The sequence below is a fragment of the Silene latifolia genome, chromosome Y (assembly GCF_048544455.1).
Source record: "Silene latifolia isolate original U9 population chromosome Y, ASM4854445v1, whole genome shotgun sequence".
Taxonomy (NCBI): Eukaryota; Viridiplantae; Streptophyta; class Magnoliopsida; order Caryophyllales; family Caryophyllaceae; genus Silene; species Silene latifolia.
In genome coordinates this window covers 85,581,399-85,601,041 of record NC_133538.1, presented here as the reverse complement: position 1 = coordinate 85,601,041, position 19,643 = coordinate 85,581,399, and positions in this window count along the sequence as shown.

The following is a 19,643-nucleotide window of genomic DNA, read 5'->3' as shown; positions in this document are numbered from 1 at the left end:
AATTTTAATTAAAAACAATTTATATTGGTATTAAATAATTTATTAAATAACTAAAAATTACTAATTGCAACTTTACGAATTTTTACATAATTTATTAATCATTGAAGAACACTTTTACATACATATTTAGTAAATTATTTATAATTTATATAACATTCATACATATATAATAAATTGTCTATATATTATAAAATTCAAAATAAAATAATTTTCAATATTTAATATAAATATAAAAGTTCTAAAATTATAAAAAAATATATTTTATATTTGATAAATTGTATTAAAAGTGATATTAATATAAGAATTTGGTGAAAATTATGAAAATGGGGTTGAATTTCACTTTTGGTGAAACTTAAGGGGTTTGATTGCTCCAAATAAAACTTATGGGGCCTAATTTCACAATTGAATAGAGTTAAGGGCCTAATTACCACTTTCGCGATAGGGCTAGTATAGGCCTTGCTTCCCCGGACAATCATCGCAGTTGGGCTACACTCCATCCAAACAAGCCCATATACCTCCATCGAAACGCTAAAAGACAAAGAGCAGTTTCAAAGTACTTTAGCTCCAAAATCTATAATCGACTTCTGGTAGAATAAAATTTGTGAATAAAAAATAGGGAAATGCTATATACAATCCAATGGGTTGTATTTAAGAAACTAAAAAAGGAAATAAACACTTAATATATGCATTAATTACATTGATTCATGTGTTATTTATTCTCTAATTTGTAAATAAATACCAAATTTGGAAGGTTATTAAATGCTTAAATACAACCCATTGGGTTGTATATAGCATTTCCCTAAAAAATATCCATTATTTTTGATCTACTATCAATAAAGAAACAAACAAATGGGTGGGTGGGTTGGAAACTGAAATTGGGCCATAGTCACATGACCTTACAATAATGCTTTCTTTTTTCAATAATATATTTTTTTTCAACAAAATGCGTTGAATCATGAATGTCCCCGTAGAAACAAAAATAAGAGGCCCTCATGCGGAAGAAAGGGACTTAGGCTATGTTCTTTTGATTATTTGTTGAATCGAATCAACTTAGCGTATAGAAAATTTGAATCAATTTATATTGAATCGAATCGAACTTAGGCCATTTTCTTTCGGGCTTATTTTCAGCCCATTTCACTCTATTGATTGATTCACTTGAATTGATTCGATTGCTCAATTCGATTGATTTGATTGATTCACTCCATTGATTGATTGATTATTTCAGCTCATTGATTGATTGATTGATTAAACTCAATTAAGTTCAGCTCATTTCAGCTTTACCCATCTTAAATTTAATAGTTATTATTAATTTTGTTATCAATAATACTATTTTTTATATATTATTATTCTTTATTATTATTATTATATTTAATAATATTGTTAATAATAATGTTAATAATAATTTATTTATTATAATTACTATTATTATTATGAATATTATTATTAAAATGAATAATAATGTTATTAATGTTAGTGTTGTTGTTGTTGTTGTTGTTGTTGTTGTTGTTGTTGTTGTTGTTGTGAATAATAATGTTATTATTATTATTATTATTATTATTATTATTATTATTATTATTATTATTATTTTTTTTTTTTTTTTTTTTATTATTATTATTATAATCATTATTGGTATTATTATTAAAATTAATAACATTTATTATTAATATTATTGATGGGGCAAGCTCAACCGACTTGACCCACTAGCCAATACGGGGTCATACAAGTCAACACGCTTGCAAACATGGTTACGGATTCGCTTGATACCCTACGAATCACGAATCGTTAAAGCGAATTCTATCAAATTGATTACTAAAATTACATGTGACACCCCGCGATAACGCGGAAACATAACTTATAAATTAAAGCGGAAATTTATGAGATTTTAAAAACTTTTAGATTACTAGTTAAATATTAACACACGGGTGCCAAAATGAAATGAAACAAATACAACAATAGACAAGCTTAGGTTATTACAACCCAAGTCTAGAAAGCGGGGAAAAGATATCCCACGAATAAACAAATAAAGGGTTTCTAAACTAGCAAACTAAGGTCCAAGGGTTTAGTTCTCGCTAGCCCACACGTCTTCCCCACGTAAGCATCTTCACAACCTGTCATTCATGTAAACATGAACGCCACAGTCAATGGGGAGTAACTCAAGGTTCTCCCAGCCACAATATGTCGAAACACAGATAAACAAGAACATATTAGAACATCATGAATATAACTATTTGGTGCAAGCACTCAGACATGAGACTAACATTCAAAACATGCGTAGTCAATCATACATAAGGCATATGATACATCCAACTTTGAAAACCAAACAACAACAGTACATGAAATGGGACTACTAACATCACATAATAAGCAAAGCATCCGGCCCAGAGGCTACCTTTAAAGCATGTCCGAGACACAAATCCTTAAGCACCTTGGCTCGGCGGTTACCTTAAAACATGTCCAAGGCACGACCTCTAAAGTATCTGGCTCAGCGGTTACCTTTAAAACATGTCCAAATACTACAAACAAGTGCCCGACTCAGAGGTTACCTTTAAAACATGTCTGAGGCACAACACATAAAGTATCTGGCTCAGCGGTTACCTTTAAAACATGTCCAAATACTACAAACAAGTACCCGACTCAAAGGTTACCTTTAAAACATGTCCGAGGTACAACAAACAAGTATCTGGTTCAGTGGTTACCTTTAAAACATGGCCAAATACAACAAACAAGTGCCCGACTCAGAGATTACCTTTAAAACATGTCCGAGGCACAACAAACAAGTATCTGGCTCAGCGGTTACCTTTAAAACATGGCCAAATACAACAAACAAGTGCCCGACTCAGAGGTTACATTTAAAACATGTCTGAGGCACAACAAACAAGTATCTGGCTCAGCTGTTACCTTTAAAACATGGCCAAATACAACAAACAGGTGTAACAAACAAGCACAACAAACAAGCACATAGAACGGGATTATTAATGTCACATTCATACTTATGGCTTGCATCTCACCATAAGTACGGATGGGAACATCAATCCCGACGACCTTATCGCAACTAGAGGGCCTATGGCTCACCCCTAGTATCCGATAGGACCGTGACTCAGGGACGGGATGATTAATGTCGCATTCATACTTATGGTCTGCATCACCATAAGTACGGATGGGAACATCACTCCCGACGTTCATACCGCAACTAGAGGGCCTCAGACTCACCCCTAGTATCCGGTAGAACTAAGACTCACACAACCGAACAATACTACCCATTATCAAGAATATGACCCTTTATAAACAACTATTTAATAATAATAACTCATACTTGTCTTATATTAATAGATATTCCATTTTTCTAATTTAACATGCCAGTTAAATAAAATATAATAAATGATAATGAATAAATTACGTCATATGAAATTACGGAATAACATGTGACCAAGCCCACATGGCTCATTTATGAGCCCAATAAGTAAATCATGTGAAATCCAATGAATGGACTAGGATAAGCCCAATAAAAGTGACATAGCAAGCCCAAACCAATTAATATGTTAGGTCCGTCATCAGAAGCATGTGAAAACCAGTTAGTCCAACACAACATGTCCAACAAGGATTTACGGTGAGCCCAACAACAAAATTAAATGGGCCCAAAAGAATAAATATATAAGAGAACGATAGTTAATGAATCACGTTATAGAAAATACGAGACGATTATTTAATCATATTTTAAATAAACCCATCGCGCGCCAAAACAATTTATAAACATGACTAGCCCAAATTACCAAATATAGCTAGCCCATTTACTAAGGTTAAATGAGCCCAACAAACTAAATATGTGAAAGCACGATATTAACAAATTATCGTTATATAAAATACGAGACGGATATTAAATAATTCGAGTAAACCCAACTTGGCACTAATAGTTCCCATAATATAGATGTGATCCAACTGTGGGATTTATCTGTATGCATCCCTTTAATTTAAGGATTATAACGAATTATAAAGTGATGATTACGAGTCATAAAACTAAATTGCATACACAAAAGCATAAAGGATTAAGAAATAACCTTCGGTCCTAGCTTTTATGGCATATGAACAATATCGCAATGATATTCTCCTATCAGTTACACCCAAGACGATATGAGATATGCCCTTGTTCTTTTGCTAGAATCGATCCCTCAAATTTTCTGTAAAATTAGGGTTTTTGTGGTTTTCTTTGATGAGATGGAGGCTAGGTTTTGGTTAGAATGATTAGGTCAGAAAAATTCTCCCTTCACTTCTTATTATAACCGAAAAGAGAAGTGAATGGGGAGTATTTTCTTCTTCCTCATTTTCGGCCCAATACCACCGAAATAATAAGGATTAAAATCCTTATTTTCGGTTATTCCAAAAATGTACAAAATGTGTTAAATATAAATTGTCATCTAGTGAAGATCGAACCCATAACCTCTTGGTTTGAGTACCCTTACTATTACCACTATGACATATTCATCTTGTTGATATAAATATAACCGATTACATTTAATTACGAATTAACATATTAATTCGTCCAAGCTAACATCATATACATTAATTAAATATAACTTATTATATTCAATTTACGAATTTACAGTTAATTCGTCTCAACTAATATTATTTAATCGGCATTAAATAATCGTCTCATCAACACATTGACTAACTGTTTAGTCATATAAGGCATCAATGTGATTACATTTCCATAACCACATCTCTCAAACACATCCTATAGGTGTGACCTTTAGGGACCAGTTGATCACCGCCATCTGTATGATAATAACGTCAAACTTTCTAGCAAGTCAACCGTTATTAGGTAATCGTTAATCAACTTATTAAAATACGAAGTATACCCTTGTGAACCTGTAAGAGATTTACAAATGTTATCACACTAATTTGTGGAGGACACAAGCTCCAACAAACTCCCACTTGTCCTCACAAGTGTATGTGCGATAACCGATTCTCATATCCTAAAATTTCTCCCACTCAATGTAAAACAATTTGCAAAATCCGTATTCACAAAGGTCGTATTTTACAAGTGATCTGTATCAAGAGTGGTTTCCCCGACTAGAGAGTAACTTAACTGATAAACGAATCAACATTCGAGCATGGCCATGCATTTCAGTTATAACTCCTCGAGTGGCCCTGAGAAATAACTATACCTGATAAAGCTTGGATATTTTCCTCAACTCGAATCCTGCCGATGTAAGCATAGTATGAAATGACCCAGAAAAAATCTACTTAGCCTCCAGTTACGGCAGACCGTGAGAAAGAAACCAAAGTCACCCAAAAACTCCCTTAATCTCAAGAGACAGTCGATAGTCAAAAGAATCGACTCTAGGAACACAATGGATGTCCTATCCACGACCTGACACCGAATGTTTTTAAACATTTAGGACTCCATTACGTTGTCACAAAAATTTGTCCTACGAGGTATCGTTATAATCTCGCATTTGTGATTGATCAGTCAACAGTTGGACTTATGGCTCGTTGAACCCACCATCAATCGACTGCACAATATAATAGCCAGAGTTATCAGCTCTTGTAGGCGATTACGGACCAAAACAAAATATAATGTAATTCAGTTCACTTTGTGGCGTTCAAAGTTGTCAGTACAATCCACATGAAAAACAAAATATTATATTAATACGATGAAGTTATAAATAGTATATGAAAAAGATAATGTATCAAATTCATAATCAACTATTACAACTCAGGAACACGTTTAATTCTCATGGAAATAACGTGCCCTCCATGCTTATCATATTTCAATGGCTCGAGAGCGAGAATCTGCTACAACTTCTGTTGGAACTATTCCAGCTGACCGCAGCACCATTAAGATTAAGAACGAATCTAGACTGAGATTTCTAATCATCTCGATCCGTTTGGAAGCTAGCATCTGCGTAACCGGTTGCGCATAGCTTAGTATCTCCTCCATAAGTCAATACCCAATCCTTAGTCCTCCGTAGGTACATGGATTCTTTTGGTACCGACTCGTCATACTCAATGCATATGCCACGTCTGGACATGTGCATATCATGGCATACATGATTGATCCTATTGCAGATGCATAAGGAACACGACTCATGCGCTCAACCCCTTCAGGCGTCGTGGGTGACTGAGACTTGCTCAACTGCATCCCAGACGTCATTGGAAGGTTCCCCTTCTTGGAGTTGGTCATCTTTGAACTTCTCAAGAATCTTATCCAAATAAGACTCCGACTAAGTGATAACGTCCGTCGTGATCTATCTCGGTAGATACGGATTCCCAAAATGCGTTGTGCCTCACCCAGATCTTTCATCTGGAAATGGTTCTTCAACCATCCTTTAACCGAAGATAGGAGAGGAATGTCATTCCCAATCAGGAGTATGTCATCGACATACAATATCAAGAATACAATCTTGCTCCCACTCGACTTGATATACAAGCATAGTTCTTCGACCGATCGAGTGAAACCATACTCTTTTATCACCAGGTCGAAACGATGATTCCAACTCCCAGAAGCTTGCTTAAGTCCATAAATGGAACGCTTAAGCTAACATACTTTCTTAGGATGTTCAGGATCTATGAAACCTTCGGGTTGCACCATGTACAACTCTTCCTCCAAATAACCGTTTAAGAAGGCGGTTTTCACATCCATTTGCCAAATTTCATAATCATGAAAAGCGGAAATCGCTAAGATTATCCGAATGTAACGTAGCATGACTACAGGTGCAAAAATCTTATCATAATGCAATCCGTGCACTTGAGTGAAACCTTTTGCCACTAGTCATGCCTTATAAGTATCTGGTTGCGCGTCTACAGAGCGCTTTATTTTGTAAAGCCATTTGCACTGTAGAGGTTTTACCTTATTAGGTAAATCAACTAGATCCCATACGTCATTCTCATACATGGAGTCCATCTCGGATTGCATAGCTTCGAGCCATAGCTTTGAGTCGGAACAGGCCATTGCACCTTTATAGGTAGCGGGTTCATTACTCTCTAGGAGTATAACGTAATTCTTCTCGACCATACCAATGTATCTGTTCGGAGGATGAGAGACTCTACCCGACCTCCTAGGTTCCTCAGGAATGTTAACCGTATCATCAGTTGGAGGAACAACTTCCTCCATCCGTTCCTCGGTTGTTGGTTCTGGAATCTCCGACAGCTCGAAGGTTCTATTACTCGTCTTGTTCTCGAGAAATTCTTTCTCTAAGAACGTCGCACTAGCCGCAACAAAAACTCGATGTTCGGTAGGCGAATAGAAGTAATGACCAAATGTTCCTTTTGGATAACCTATAAATTATGTCTTGACCGATCGCGGGCCGAGCTTATCCTCGTGTCTCTACTTGACATAAGCCTCGCAGCCCCAAACCCGAATAAAGGACAAGTTAGGTACTGTTCCCTTCCACATTTCATATGGAGTCTTGTCGACAGCTTTAGTCGGACTTCGGTTAAGTATAAGAGCAGCTGACAAAAAAGCAAAACCCCATAAATCAGGCACTACCGTGTGACTCATCATGGATCGAACCATATCAATTAAGGTTCGATTTCTCCGTTCGGACACACCATTTAATTGAGGTGTTCCAGGTGGAGTTAACTGTAGAACGATTCCACAGTCTTTAAGGTGTTGATCAAACTCATTTGAAAGATATTCGCCACCCCGATCTGAACAGTGTGCTTTAACCTTTCTACCCAGTTGGTTTTCACCCCTGTTCTGGTATTCCTTGAATTTCTCAAAGGACTCACTTTTGTACTTCATTAAGTAGACATATCCATATCTACTTCAATCGTTCGTGAAAGTGATAAAATTTCTATAGCCATCTCTAGCGGTAATTGACATAGGTCCACAAACATCTGTATGTATGAGTCCTAATAGGTCACTAGCGCGCATTCCAACACCTTTGAAGGAAATTCGAGTCATTTTACCAATGAGACATGATTCACACGTGCCGTATGTAGAAAATTCGAATGCGGGAATAGTCCCATTATCGACGAGTTTCTTTACACGTTTCTCATTTATGTGTCCCATTCGACAATGCCATAGATAGGTTTGATTTTTGTCACCAACCTTTAATTTCTTATTATTCACGTGTAATACTTCCGTGGTTTTATCTAAGATGTAAATTCCATTCATGGAAACTGCTTTGCCATAAATCATTTCATTAAAAAGAAAATACAGCTATTATCCTTTATTGAAAATGCAAAACCGTCTATCTCGAGTACGGAAATAGAAATAATCTTCTTAGATAAACTGGGTACATAGTAACAGTTATATAAAAATAACTCAAAACCACTAGGGAGTTGGATTACATATGTTCCCTTCGAGGCTGCAACAACTGGTGCTCCATTCCCGACTCGCAGGTCCACATCACCCTTTTCGAGAGGTATGATGATCTTTAGGTCATGCAAATAATTACACAGATGAGAACCACAACCAGTATCAAGTACCCAAGTTCCGAAACTTGCATGGTTAATCTCAATCATATGAATATAAGATGACATACCAACAGGAACGACGCGGCCTGCTTTGATGTCCTCACGGTAGACGGGACAGTTCCTCCTCCAATGTCCAGTCTTGTGACAATGGTGGCACTCAATGTCACCGCCCTTGCTCTTTGCCTTGCCCTGTGAGCCACTAGTCTCACCGGGCCCACTCTTACCATTTTCTGGCTTCTTGAAATTGGCTTACCTACAATTAGGTCGCCTGGAGCTTTGCCCTTACCTTTACCCTTGTTGGAAATCATGAGAACATCTTGCTTCATGCTCCCACTCAATTTCATATCCTTCTCGGTCTGTACGAGAAGGGAGTGTAGCTCATGAGGAATCTTTTTCAAGTCATTCATGTAGTAGTTCGCCCTGAAAAGGGCAAAACCATCGTGAAGAGAATGAAGCATTCGGTCAATGACAATGCTCTCACTGATTTTGCAATCAAGTGCCTCCAACTTCTCGACATTCTCAATCATGTTAAGAATGTGTGGGCTAACCGGTTGGCCCTTTTGGAGTTTCGCATCAAAGAAGCGACAGGTATGCTCATAAGTAACGATCCTCGGTGCTTTTGAGAACTCGTTAGTGAGCGTGGTGAAAATCTTGTTCGCACCTTGGGCAATGAAGCGTCTCTGCAAATTGGTTTCCATTGCAAAGATGAGTACGTTGTTTATCGCACCCGCTTCCATAACGAAATCACTATAAGCAAGTGACTCGTTAACTCCCGCATTGGGGCTTGGGTTTACGGTATTGGCTCGATTAAGTACTTGAGCTTACGTCGGCAATGGCGAGCATTCCGTAGTCTTTGCCTCCCGATCCGCAAAGTTGGACCCATCATTCTTCAGTCGCGTGTACTGATTCATGTTGTCCATAAAAACTTTCAGCCAGGACTCGCATCCAAGTGTGGCACTAGGCATTGGGATTTTGTTATTTCCAGCCATTTGTTGTAACAGTAATATAAACGTGTTCTACACTGCGAAAAGAAGAATAAATAATAAGCATGTGCATCGATTTTAATTTAAGTCTAATGAACTAGTGTCATAACGCGAGGACTCAAAACATTTATACAATTGACCTTCCTCAAGAATTATATAAATGATCCCAAGACTCAATTATCTGTAAATTGATAAGCCAACCTTTTGGCTAATTCTCTTTGTTAGAATTCTTGGTCGATAAATTTACGTAAATTCTATCTTTAGTCCATCATAATCACGAGAAACTCTTCGGACTATAATGTTGAGATAAACTAAGTCAACACAAACTACTTACCCAACGTAGAAGGGGTCATATTATGCCCTACAAGCGAAGAAGGGATTCATAGTTGTTTGCCCTTATAAAGACTAATCTCAATTTCCGTTTTAGAGGAAGATCCCATCAACTTTATTTTAATTCATTTTAAGTGAACTAATATCTAGCATGCGTGAATGAATAAACTAAGGTGATGGCTTAATAAACATGTGACATCTGTATGCCTATGAAAACTAACATACAACCTATATGTGTCAATTTTCTTGCATTTTAGTAGTAGGTGGTTTGGTTTTAGGCGGAAAATGATGCATAAACTATCATGTGAATGAAAAGCAATAGGAATGAAAAACGTAAAAACAATAAAAAGTCCTAGTGTGGCCTATCCTATCAAAATGAACATTAAATACAAATTTGGAATCCATCCTTGGACCCGAGAAGCTTGTCTCGACGTTCCATCTTGATCCATGTAGCGGGAGTGAGCTCCAATCTCCATCTTTAGTCTTCGTTGAAAAATACAATAAATAAATTTACATAATAAACCTATTTATTACATTCTAATTTCAAAACCCAAAAACTAAAGAAAAAATAAAGGAGATTCGAGATCTCAAATTACATTAAAAATTATGTTCCCATCATTACGAAAACATAATTTGACTAAGGTCACACTAAGTATTACAAATTACAACCAATTGCAAAAATACGTAAATAAAACCATTCAACGATTCATTCAACAAAAGAAAAGCATCAACTAAAAAAATTAAACATGCAAGACATAATTCTTTAATTATGTAGATTAATTTTCCAAACCACCTATTTAAATTATCAAACTAAGTGACAATTCCTCAATTAATCACATTAATTTCAATCTTAATTCATATTCAATTTGTAATATGAATTTAATCCATCAATATTTTAAACTGCTTTAAAATAATTAGGTATCTTTTAATTATGAACCGCTTCACAATAATTAATTGGCCAAAATCAAACAAAAAAAATTTTCTTTAAAAATTATCTCGGTAAAAACCGAAACAACCCAATAAAAGGCCTTTTCTCGGTTTTACAGCTAAAACCAAAAAAAAACAATTTTTTTTTTTTTATTTGTCCAGACGTGAACAGTAACCGAGACGTGAACAGTAATTTTTTTTTTTTTTTTTTTAAATTCTGGCTGAAAAAAAAAACGAAACAACAAAATAACAGAAACCCTATTTTCCCTTTTGTGTCTCGGCTTAAAAAATTAAAACAGCCCCAAGTTTTTTAATTCGGCATTATGCCCTAAACAAAAACATTAAGATGAACAAAAATCGTTTATAGATGCTATTAGAACGAGATTAGCATATGAATTAATAAAACATGATTAACTGTATATGCCAAAAAAAACAAATTTTTATATCATCAACCTGACGATTCCATTTACAATTTAATTTAATCCGAATTAAATCAAAGCATCTACCAATTCTTCATATAATCATTCTAACTGATTAAAACAACAATATGAAAAATCAAAATGGAAATATCGCATCAAAAACAAGAACAAAAACACGGCGCAAAAAATTTTTATTCGGCAAAAAAAAAAAAAATCAGCCGTGTAAACTTTTTTTTTGTTTTTCGAAACCCTAATATGTGTTTACATCCAATTTTATAAAAATTATCAAAATAAAATTCGTGGCCTTGGCTCTGATACCACTTGTGGGATTTATCTGTATGCATCCCTTTAATTTAAGGATTATAACGAATTATAAAGTGATGATTACGAGTCATAAAACTAAATTGCATAAACAACAGCATAAAGGATTAAGAAATAACCTTCGGTCCTAACTTTTATGGCCTATGAACAATATCGCAATGATATTCTCCTATCAGTTGCACCCAAGACGATATGAGATATGCCCTTGTTCTTTTGCTAGAATCGATCCCTCAAATTTTCTGTAAAATTAGGGTTTTTGTGTTTTTCTTTGATGAGATGGAGGCTAGGTTTTGGTTAGAATGATTAGGTCAGAAAAATTCTCCCTTCACTTCTTATTATAACCGAAAAGAGAAGTGAATGGGGAGTATTTTCTTCTTCCTCATTTTCGGCCCAATACCACCGAAATAATAAGGATTAAAATCCTTATTTTCGGTTATTCCAAAAATGTATAAAATGTGTTAAATATAAATTGTCATCTAGTGAGGATCGAACCCATAACCTCTTGGTTTGAGTACCCTTACTATTACCACTATGACACATTCATCTTGTTGATATAAATATAACCGATTACATTTAATTACGAATTAACATATTAATTCGTCCAAGCTAACATCATATACATTAATTAAATATAACTTATTATATTCAATTTACGAATTTACAGTTAATTCGTCTCAACTAATATTATTTAATCGGCATTAAATAATCGTCTCATCAACACATTGACTAACTGTTTAGTCATATAAGGCATCAATGTGATTACATTTCCATAACCACATCTCTCAAACACATCCTATAGGTGTCACCTTTAGGGACCAGTTGATCACCGCCATCTGTATGATAATAACGTCAAACTTTCTAGCAAGCCAACCGTTATTAGGTAATCGTTAATCAACTGATTAAAATACGAAGTATACCCTTGTGAACCTGTAAGAGATTTACAAATGTTATCACACTAATTTGTGGAGGAAACAAGCTCGAACACCAACTAACCCAAAACATGTGTGCAGGCCCAATTGAGAAGCATAACTAACACAATTGGAAAAAAACATAATAAGCCTAATTACCTTAAGGCATAACCACATCAAAAGGGAAACAAAAGGGGAATGGGGACATGGTTGGTGTATCTATACTTCCCCACCCGAGACCACCTCAAGCAGCCAAGCCGTAGCCACACCCATGGCCCATGATCAGCCACAACCCGCCCACAGCAGCCTAATCCACCCCATGTCCCTACGGTCAGCCACCAGTCGTGGTTAACACACAACCACAACCACTGCCCGAAGTCAATAAACCGTAAAAGACAAAACCAAGTTGTGAGTATTGATAAGCCCAAAATTATATATGTTTTTATCCCATATCCGTATATTGTTAGTGTCGTCTTTCGTATTATTTGAGCTATATTATTATATATTCGTTAGTTTCGAGATTTAATTAATGTTATTATTATTTTAGATGTAAATGGGCTTATTTAGTATGTTTTGGTAAAGCAGATTACAAGACGGAAGATAATGGGCCGAATGACAAGCTTAATGGATTAAAAGTATGACTCAAGTATGTGTAAAACGGACCAAAGAGCAAAATAAGAAGCGAAGCATTGGAAATAAAGAAGCACGCGAGAAGGCACGTACGTAATCTTTAATTAATTAGTCACGCAGCCCATGAAGAAAAGATGGACTAAAGTAACAAGACGAGACAATTAAGTCAATGGACTAGTAAAAGCCCAAGATAAAGAGAAAATCAGGGCTTTGCGCGTGATTTTATTAACAAGCAAGTCAAGAGCAAACAAACAAAGAATAAAAGATCAGAAGGAAACAGAAGAACAAGGAAGTCGAAGAGATGAAAACTCCTAAAGATCTCAAATTTCTTGTTAACCTCAATTTGTTACCAGAATTCACATGCCAAAACTTTATCCGTATCTTTCCCAAAATCAATCCCATATAATCCCAACTAAAGCTATAAATACCCATATCCTCCGTCAGAAGAAGAGGAAGCCGAATACCCACATATTTCCCGGATATTGAGCGTCTTGAGTGACGATTTGAGACCTAATTGGGTCATGAGAGCGATGAGGAGACCGTTCTCGGTCGGAGTCTTAGCACACGTTCGAGTAAGGGCGAGTTTGTGGCGGATCCTGAGGTGCGACATCCGAAGTTCCGACTACAAATTCGGCGATAATTAAGTTCTCTCTACCTCTCTTGTATTCAATTTATGGTTCATTTTCGTTGATTAATTATAGTATTGGAAACCGTTGGTTGTTTATTGTTAATCTTTCAGTTATTTGTATCCGAATTTTTACTCGTTTTAATCGTAAGTTACAATCTTCAGTTTATAATTTGTTATCTTATTATGATTGGAATTGTATGCTTTCGCTAATTATGTAATTCAGGCTTAGTTCGAGTTGCATAATGCCAGTAGCAACTAGTTTAGGTAAATCTCTGCAAATTGAGGTTTAGTTTAAGCTAGGAGTAAAATTTGGTCGATTAATCTTTAGGTAGTGACGACACTGAAGGGATTAATTGGGTTAATGATGTTTTCTTGGTTCGATAATGCTTCTAATACGGTCTTTAGTAAGGCGCGACAAACTTACATCGGTCGGTTAGTTAAGAATCGGTCTAGGCTTAGTTCAGATCGGTTGTAATCTAAGAGAAGATAGGGAGTTCTTGTTATCTTGGATTCCGCAATTAATCTATAAATATACTTAAGATTTTACGTAAATAATAATCGGTTGACAAGCTAAAATTACCATAAGAATATGAGCTTAATGGGGTATTTAACTTCGCGTCTAGCTTTAGTATTTAGTCCTTTAAGTTTAGTTCAAAACTACAAACAAACTCCCCCCTAATCGTAAATAATGTTAATAGCCGTAAATATGTAAATAAATGGTATATATGTAAGTTAGTGAATAAAAGTACTTAATAGTTAATTAATTTTCCAATCTCTCCGTGGGATCGACCCTACTTATCCTTTACTACGTTGTTATTTTTGAGGTTAAGATAGGATTATAAATTATTAATTTGTATACGCTTAATGACACGTATCAAATTTTGGCGCCGTTGCCGGGGAGATTGATGAATTATTAATTTTCTATGTTTGTATTAAGTATCTGTTTTTGTTTTAGTTGGATTTTATGTTTGTGGAAATCGTAATTGGATGACATGTTTTGTTAATACTTTTTGCATGTTGTTTTCTTATGTTCTTTCTACCTTTTTTTAATCCAGCTAGACTAAATTCTATAACACCCTTGTTTTGATCAAATTTAGTTTGTTAAACTAACCCATGCTTGTATATATACTGGTAAATAAGGAGTTGATCGAGAGCTTTGTCAATCAAAGAGTTTGGTCAGGGAGTATAGTTGATGGTGCCAGGAATATATTAGTGATGTTATTATTGAACAGCCTAAACTGAGAGTATTGAGATAGTTTGGCTGAGATATCTGAGAGGTTCATAAAATTACTGTTGCTTTTGTTGGGTTTATGCGGTAACATTAAACTTATATGGTGGTCTGGACAACGCGGAATATTGGCATAAAAGAGCACATGGTATTTGGCAGTAAGAACGTGAATAAACAAATATTGGGTCGAGTGACGTTTTTTTTTATGAAGCTTGTAGCCTAGCTAACTACTAGTCTTCAGGTTTTACGTTTGCTTGATCTTATCATAGCTCCCTATCTTGAAGTGCAAAAATTTGTTGTCTGAATTCATTCATATCATTCGATTTATACTCCCGATAAAAGTGCAAGTTAGGTGTTGAGTATTAAGAGCATAATTGAATTTGCTCTATGTAGAATTTTGAGGAATTTTGACGGTGATAGACTGTCCGTGCACTGTGAGACACAAAATAGATGCTAGAATCGATTTATGGCTAGCCTTCCCATGAATTTGTATGCTTTACACTATGGATCAAAGTAAGTGTGTGGAAGGAGTATTTCATGCGTGTACGCTACAATTTATAAGAAAAACCGAATAATTGTATTTTGGAGACAATTGAGCAGCAGTAGAAGAATAGGAGGAATTTGATGTTTTAAGATATCATTCTGCTGGTAATAGTTTCATTGCTGGAATATTGAGCAGTATCGTATAAAAGTTAACAGTTGGGGCTATGAAGTGAGATCTTTTTATTGGCTTCGCTGGCTAGAGTTGAGTTTTTGGAAAATGGACGGGCTGGTTCTTGAAAAGATGAATGATCATTGTGGATATTATAAGTATGTCGAGCCTGGACATTAAACTAAGCGCTTCTTGGGAGGCAACCCAAGCTAATTTTTTATTGCTTTTGTGTGTGTTTTATCTAATATGCATCTTAGTTGTTTAGTCGAGTCGGCTTAAGTGCCTCCCTGAGTTTCGCAACCTTTGTAGGGGGATGTTAATAGTGTCGGTTGCACAAAAAAATTACTTTAGATTAAGAATAAAAATAGCTGATGGTATTTTGGGTATTTCGTTCCTCCATATTTCACGGATCTTGGTCGAGTTCTTATATTTTGCAGGAATGATATGCAATTGTCGGACTGCTTCTGAATTGATGATGGAATAAAAAAAAAAAGCCTGCTGCAAGCTGCAGAAAAGGGGATCGACAAGGAATATGGGATCATACTTGGAGGCTGGGTGTGGCAATCACTAACGGACAGTGCTCGGAGTTGCATACTTGGTCGCCTTGATAGAATGTTACAAAAGCTGGAGCATCTTCTTTGAGCATGCTTCATTTGAATCCGCTAAGTGTCCTTTCCCTTTTGTTTTTACTATATGCTAAATATTTGTCATCTCGTTGTCTATGTCGACATCGAGGGCGATGTCGAATTTTAGTATGGGGGAGAGGTAAATTGTGCGTTTTTGATGCTGAAAATGGAGTATGGCGGGTTGCCATATATATTTTTGTTGCACTTTCAGGTGGTTAAATTTTTGGATATGACCATTTTTAGGGGAGGTGCTGTCAAAATTTTGTCAAAAATTGGTACTTGATAACAGTAAAAGACCTTGTTTTTATTGGATTAGCTAGACTAGCGAGTCGACGACAAGCGCTAATCTAACAACTTTTCAAAAATACTAACTTAAAATAATTTTACTAATATTATTAGTAGTATACTAAAAAAATGTTTTGAAGTTGTGTATACAAGAGTTTTTTCCTCCATTTTGAACTTGGATTGATTAATTAAGTGACATAAATATTTTAAGTCTCCTTTAAATTAGAATTATAAAGCACTTAATTTGGCTATCTTTATTACACTTTTCGTTGACTCTAGAGTGTGGGAGCGTAAGCCGGTCTTATTAACCAATTTACTTTCATAGGTGACTCTCGCTTTAAGTTCTTGACCTCAATTCTATCTGGTGCCCGAGTGATTAGACCCTTAGGGGAACCCAATCAATGTATTGGGAGAATGCCTAATGACTTGTCCGGATGGGCGGGATCCATTGGTCGAAAGCTCGCTACAAGGGACACTGGATATATCCACGGGTACGAAAGGTGGAAAAGGTGAAAAAAAAAAAAAAATTGAAAAGAAAAAAAAAAGTCAAAAACAAAGGAAAAACAGAAGAAAAAAAAGTGAAAAATGAAAAAAAAAAAATTGAGAAGACAATGAATGAAAGAAAAGGACGTGAATGAGATGTGGTGGTGGATGTGTATTTTTGTGGGTAAGTTAATTGAGGTATGACGGATACACTTGAATGCTCGGGAGAACGATCCTCGTACTATGTACAGAAAGTAAATCCCCTTTCCCTAGGACCTTAAACTGCTGAACCCTTCCTCTACGAGTCGATACACTTGCACATGCGCACAAAGATAGTTGGACCGAGTGTATTGCTAATGCATTTATTTATCATTGTAATTTAGAAGCGGTTTAAAATATTTATGTTGGCTAATTAGTTGGTTGTATAGTTTGAAGTGGAGGGAAAAGTTTGGTATATGTTGCTTTTTAATCTAACTAGAAATGTTTTCGTTGACTCACTAACTAAAATAAAATGATTTCTAAAAATGTTTTAGTTTGTCGTCGATAAACGGTCTTAGTTACGTCTAAATCTTTGAGGTTGATAATTTGTTTATAGCTCCGGTTTTGTCATTGTCGAGGGCGACAATAAGCTAAGTGTGGGGGAATTTGATAAGCCCAAAATTATATATGTTTTTATCCCATATCCGTATATTGTTAGTGTCGTCTTTCGTATTATTTGAGCTATATTATTATATATTATTATTTTAGATGTAAATGGGCTTATTTAGTATGTTTTGGTAAAGCAGATTACAAGACGGAAGATAATGGGCCGAATGACAAGCTTAATGGATTAAAAGTATGACTCAAGTATGTGTAAAACGGACCAAAGAGCAAAATAAGAAGCGAAGCATTGGAAATAAAGAAGCACGCGAGAAGGCACGTACGTAATCTTTAATTAATTAGTCACGCAGCCCATGAAGAAAAGATGGACTAAAGTAACAAGACGAGACAATTAAGTCAATGGACTAGTAAAAGCCCAAGATAAAGAGAAAATCAGGGCTTTGCGCGTGATTTTATTAACAAGCAAGTCAAGAGCAAACAAACAAAGAATAAAAGATCAGAAGGAAACAGAAGAACAAGGAAGTCGAAGAGATGAAAACTCCTAAAGATCTCAAATTTCTTGTTAACCTCAATTTGTTACCAGAATTCACATGCCAAAACTTTATCCGTATCTTTCCCAAAATCAATCCCATATAATCCCAACTAAAGCTATAAATACCCATATCCTCCGTCAGAAGAAGAGGAAGCCGAATACCCACATATTTCCCAGATATTGAGCGATACTGAGTGACGATTTGAGACCTAATTGGGTCATGAGAGCAGTAGGAGACCGTTCTCGGTCGGAGTCTTAGCACACGTTCGAGTAAGGGCGAGTTTGTGGCGGATCCTGAGGTGCGACATCCGAAGTTCCGACTACAAATTCCGGGCAGTAATTAAGTTCTCTCTACCTCTCTTGTATTCAATTTATGGTTCATTTTCGTTGATTAATTATAGTATTGGAAACCGTTGGTTGTTTATTGTTAATCTTTCAGTTATTTGTATCCGAATTTTTACTCGTTTTAATCGTAAGTTACAATCTTCAGTTTATAATTTGTTATCTTATTATGATTGGAATTGTATGCTTTCGCTAATTATGTAATTCAGGCTTAGTTCGAGTTGCATAATGCCAGTAGCAACTAGTTTAGGTAAATCTCTGCAAATTGAGGTTTAGTTTAAGCTAGGAGTAAAATTTGGTCGATTAATCTTTAGGTAGTGACGACACTGAAGGGATTAATTGGGTTAATGATGTTTTCTTGGTTCGATAATGCTTCTAATACGGTCTTTAGTAAGGCGCGACAAACTTACATCGGTCGGTTAGTTAAGAATCGGTCTAGGCTTAGTTCAGATCGGTTGTAATCTAAGAGAAGATAGGGAGTTCTTGTTATCTTGGATTCCGCAATTAATCTATAAATATACTTAAGATTTTACGTAAACAATAATCGGTTGACAAGCTAAAATTACCATAAGAATATGAGCTTAATGAGGTATTTAACTTCGCGTCTAGCTTTAGTATTTAGTCCTTTAAGTTTAGTTCAAAACTACAAACAAACTCCCCCCTAATCGTAAATAATGTTAATAGCCGTAAATATGTAAATAAATGGTATATATGTAAGTTAGTGAATAAAAGTACTTAATAGTTAATTAATTTTCCAATCTCTCCGTGGGATCGACCCTACTTATCCTTTACTACGTTGTTATTTTTGAGGTTAAGATAGGATTATAAATTATTAATTTGTATACGCTTAACGACACGTATCAAGTATATGTGAGACGGAGATTTGCGACGGTATTACGACTCAAGGTAGCCACTTCCGCACACCTAGACAGCCGCTAATTACCCGCCGCCAACTACCCATACAACCACTCCCCCACGGTTATCAAAACGGTCCAAAAACGGCCACAAAAGCGGTCATATGCAAACACGTCATGCTGTCCAATGGAGCAACCAGAAAAAGGTTCTAAACCAGAACCCACTCCGGCCATGACAGGCCCCCAACACGCCCTACAGCAGACCAAAAACAGCGCACACCACCCTTATTTCGACTGCCTCAAAACAGAGGACAAGACCGTCCCAAAACTGACCATTACCAACAACGATTCAAGACGGGATTTCGAGCATAGCAAGACGAATCTCCATGTAAAACACACAAATGAAAGTAAGCCTAAAGAACACAACTTTAACACGTAAAAGGTTTTAAAAACGAGTTTAGGGGGCGAAATATCGAC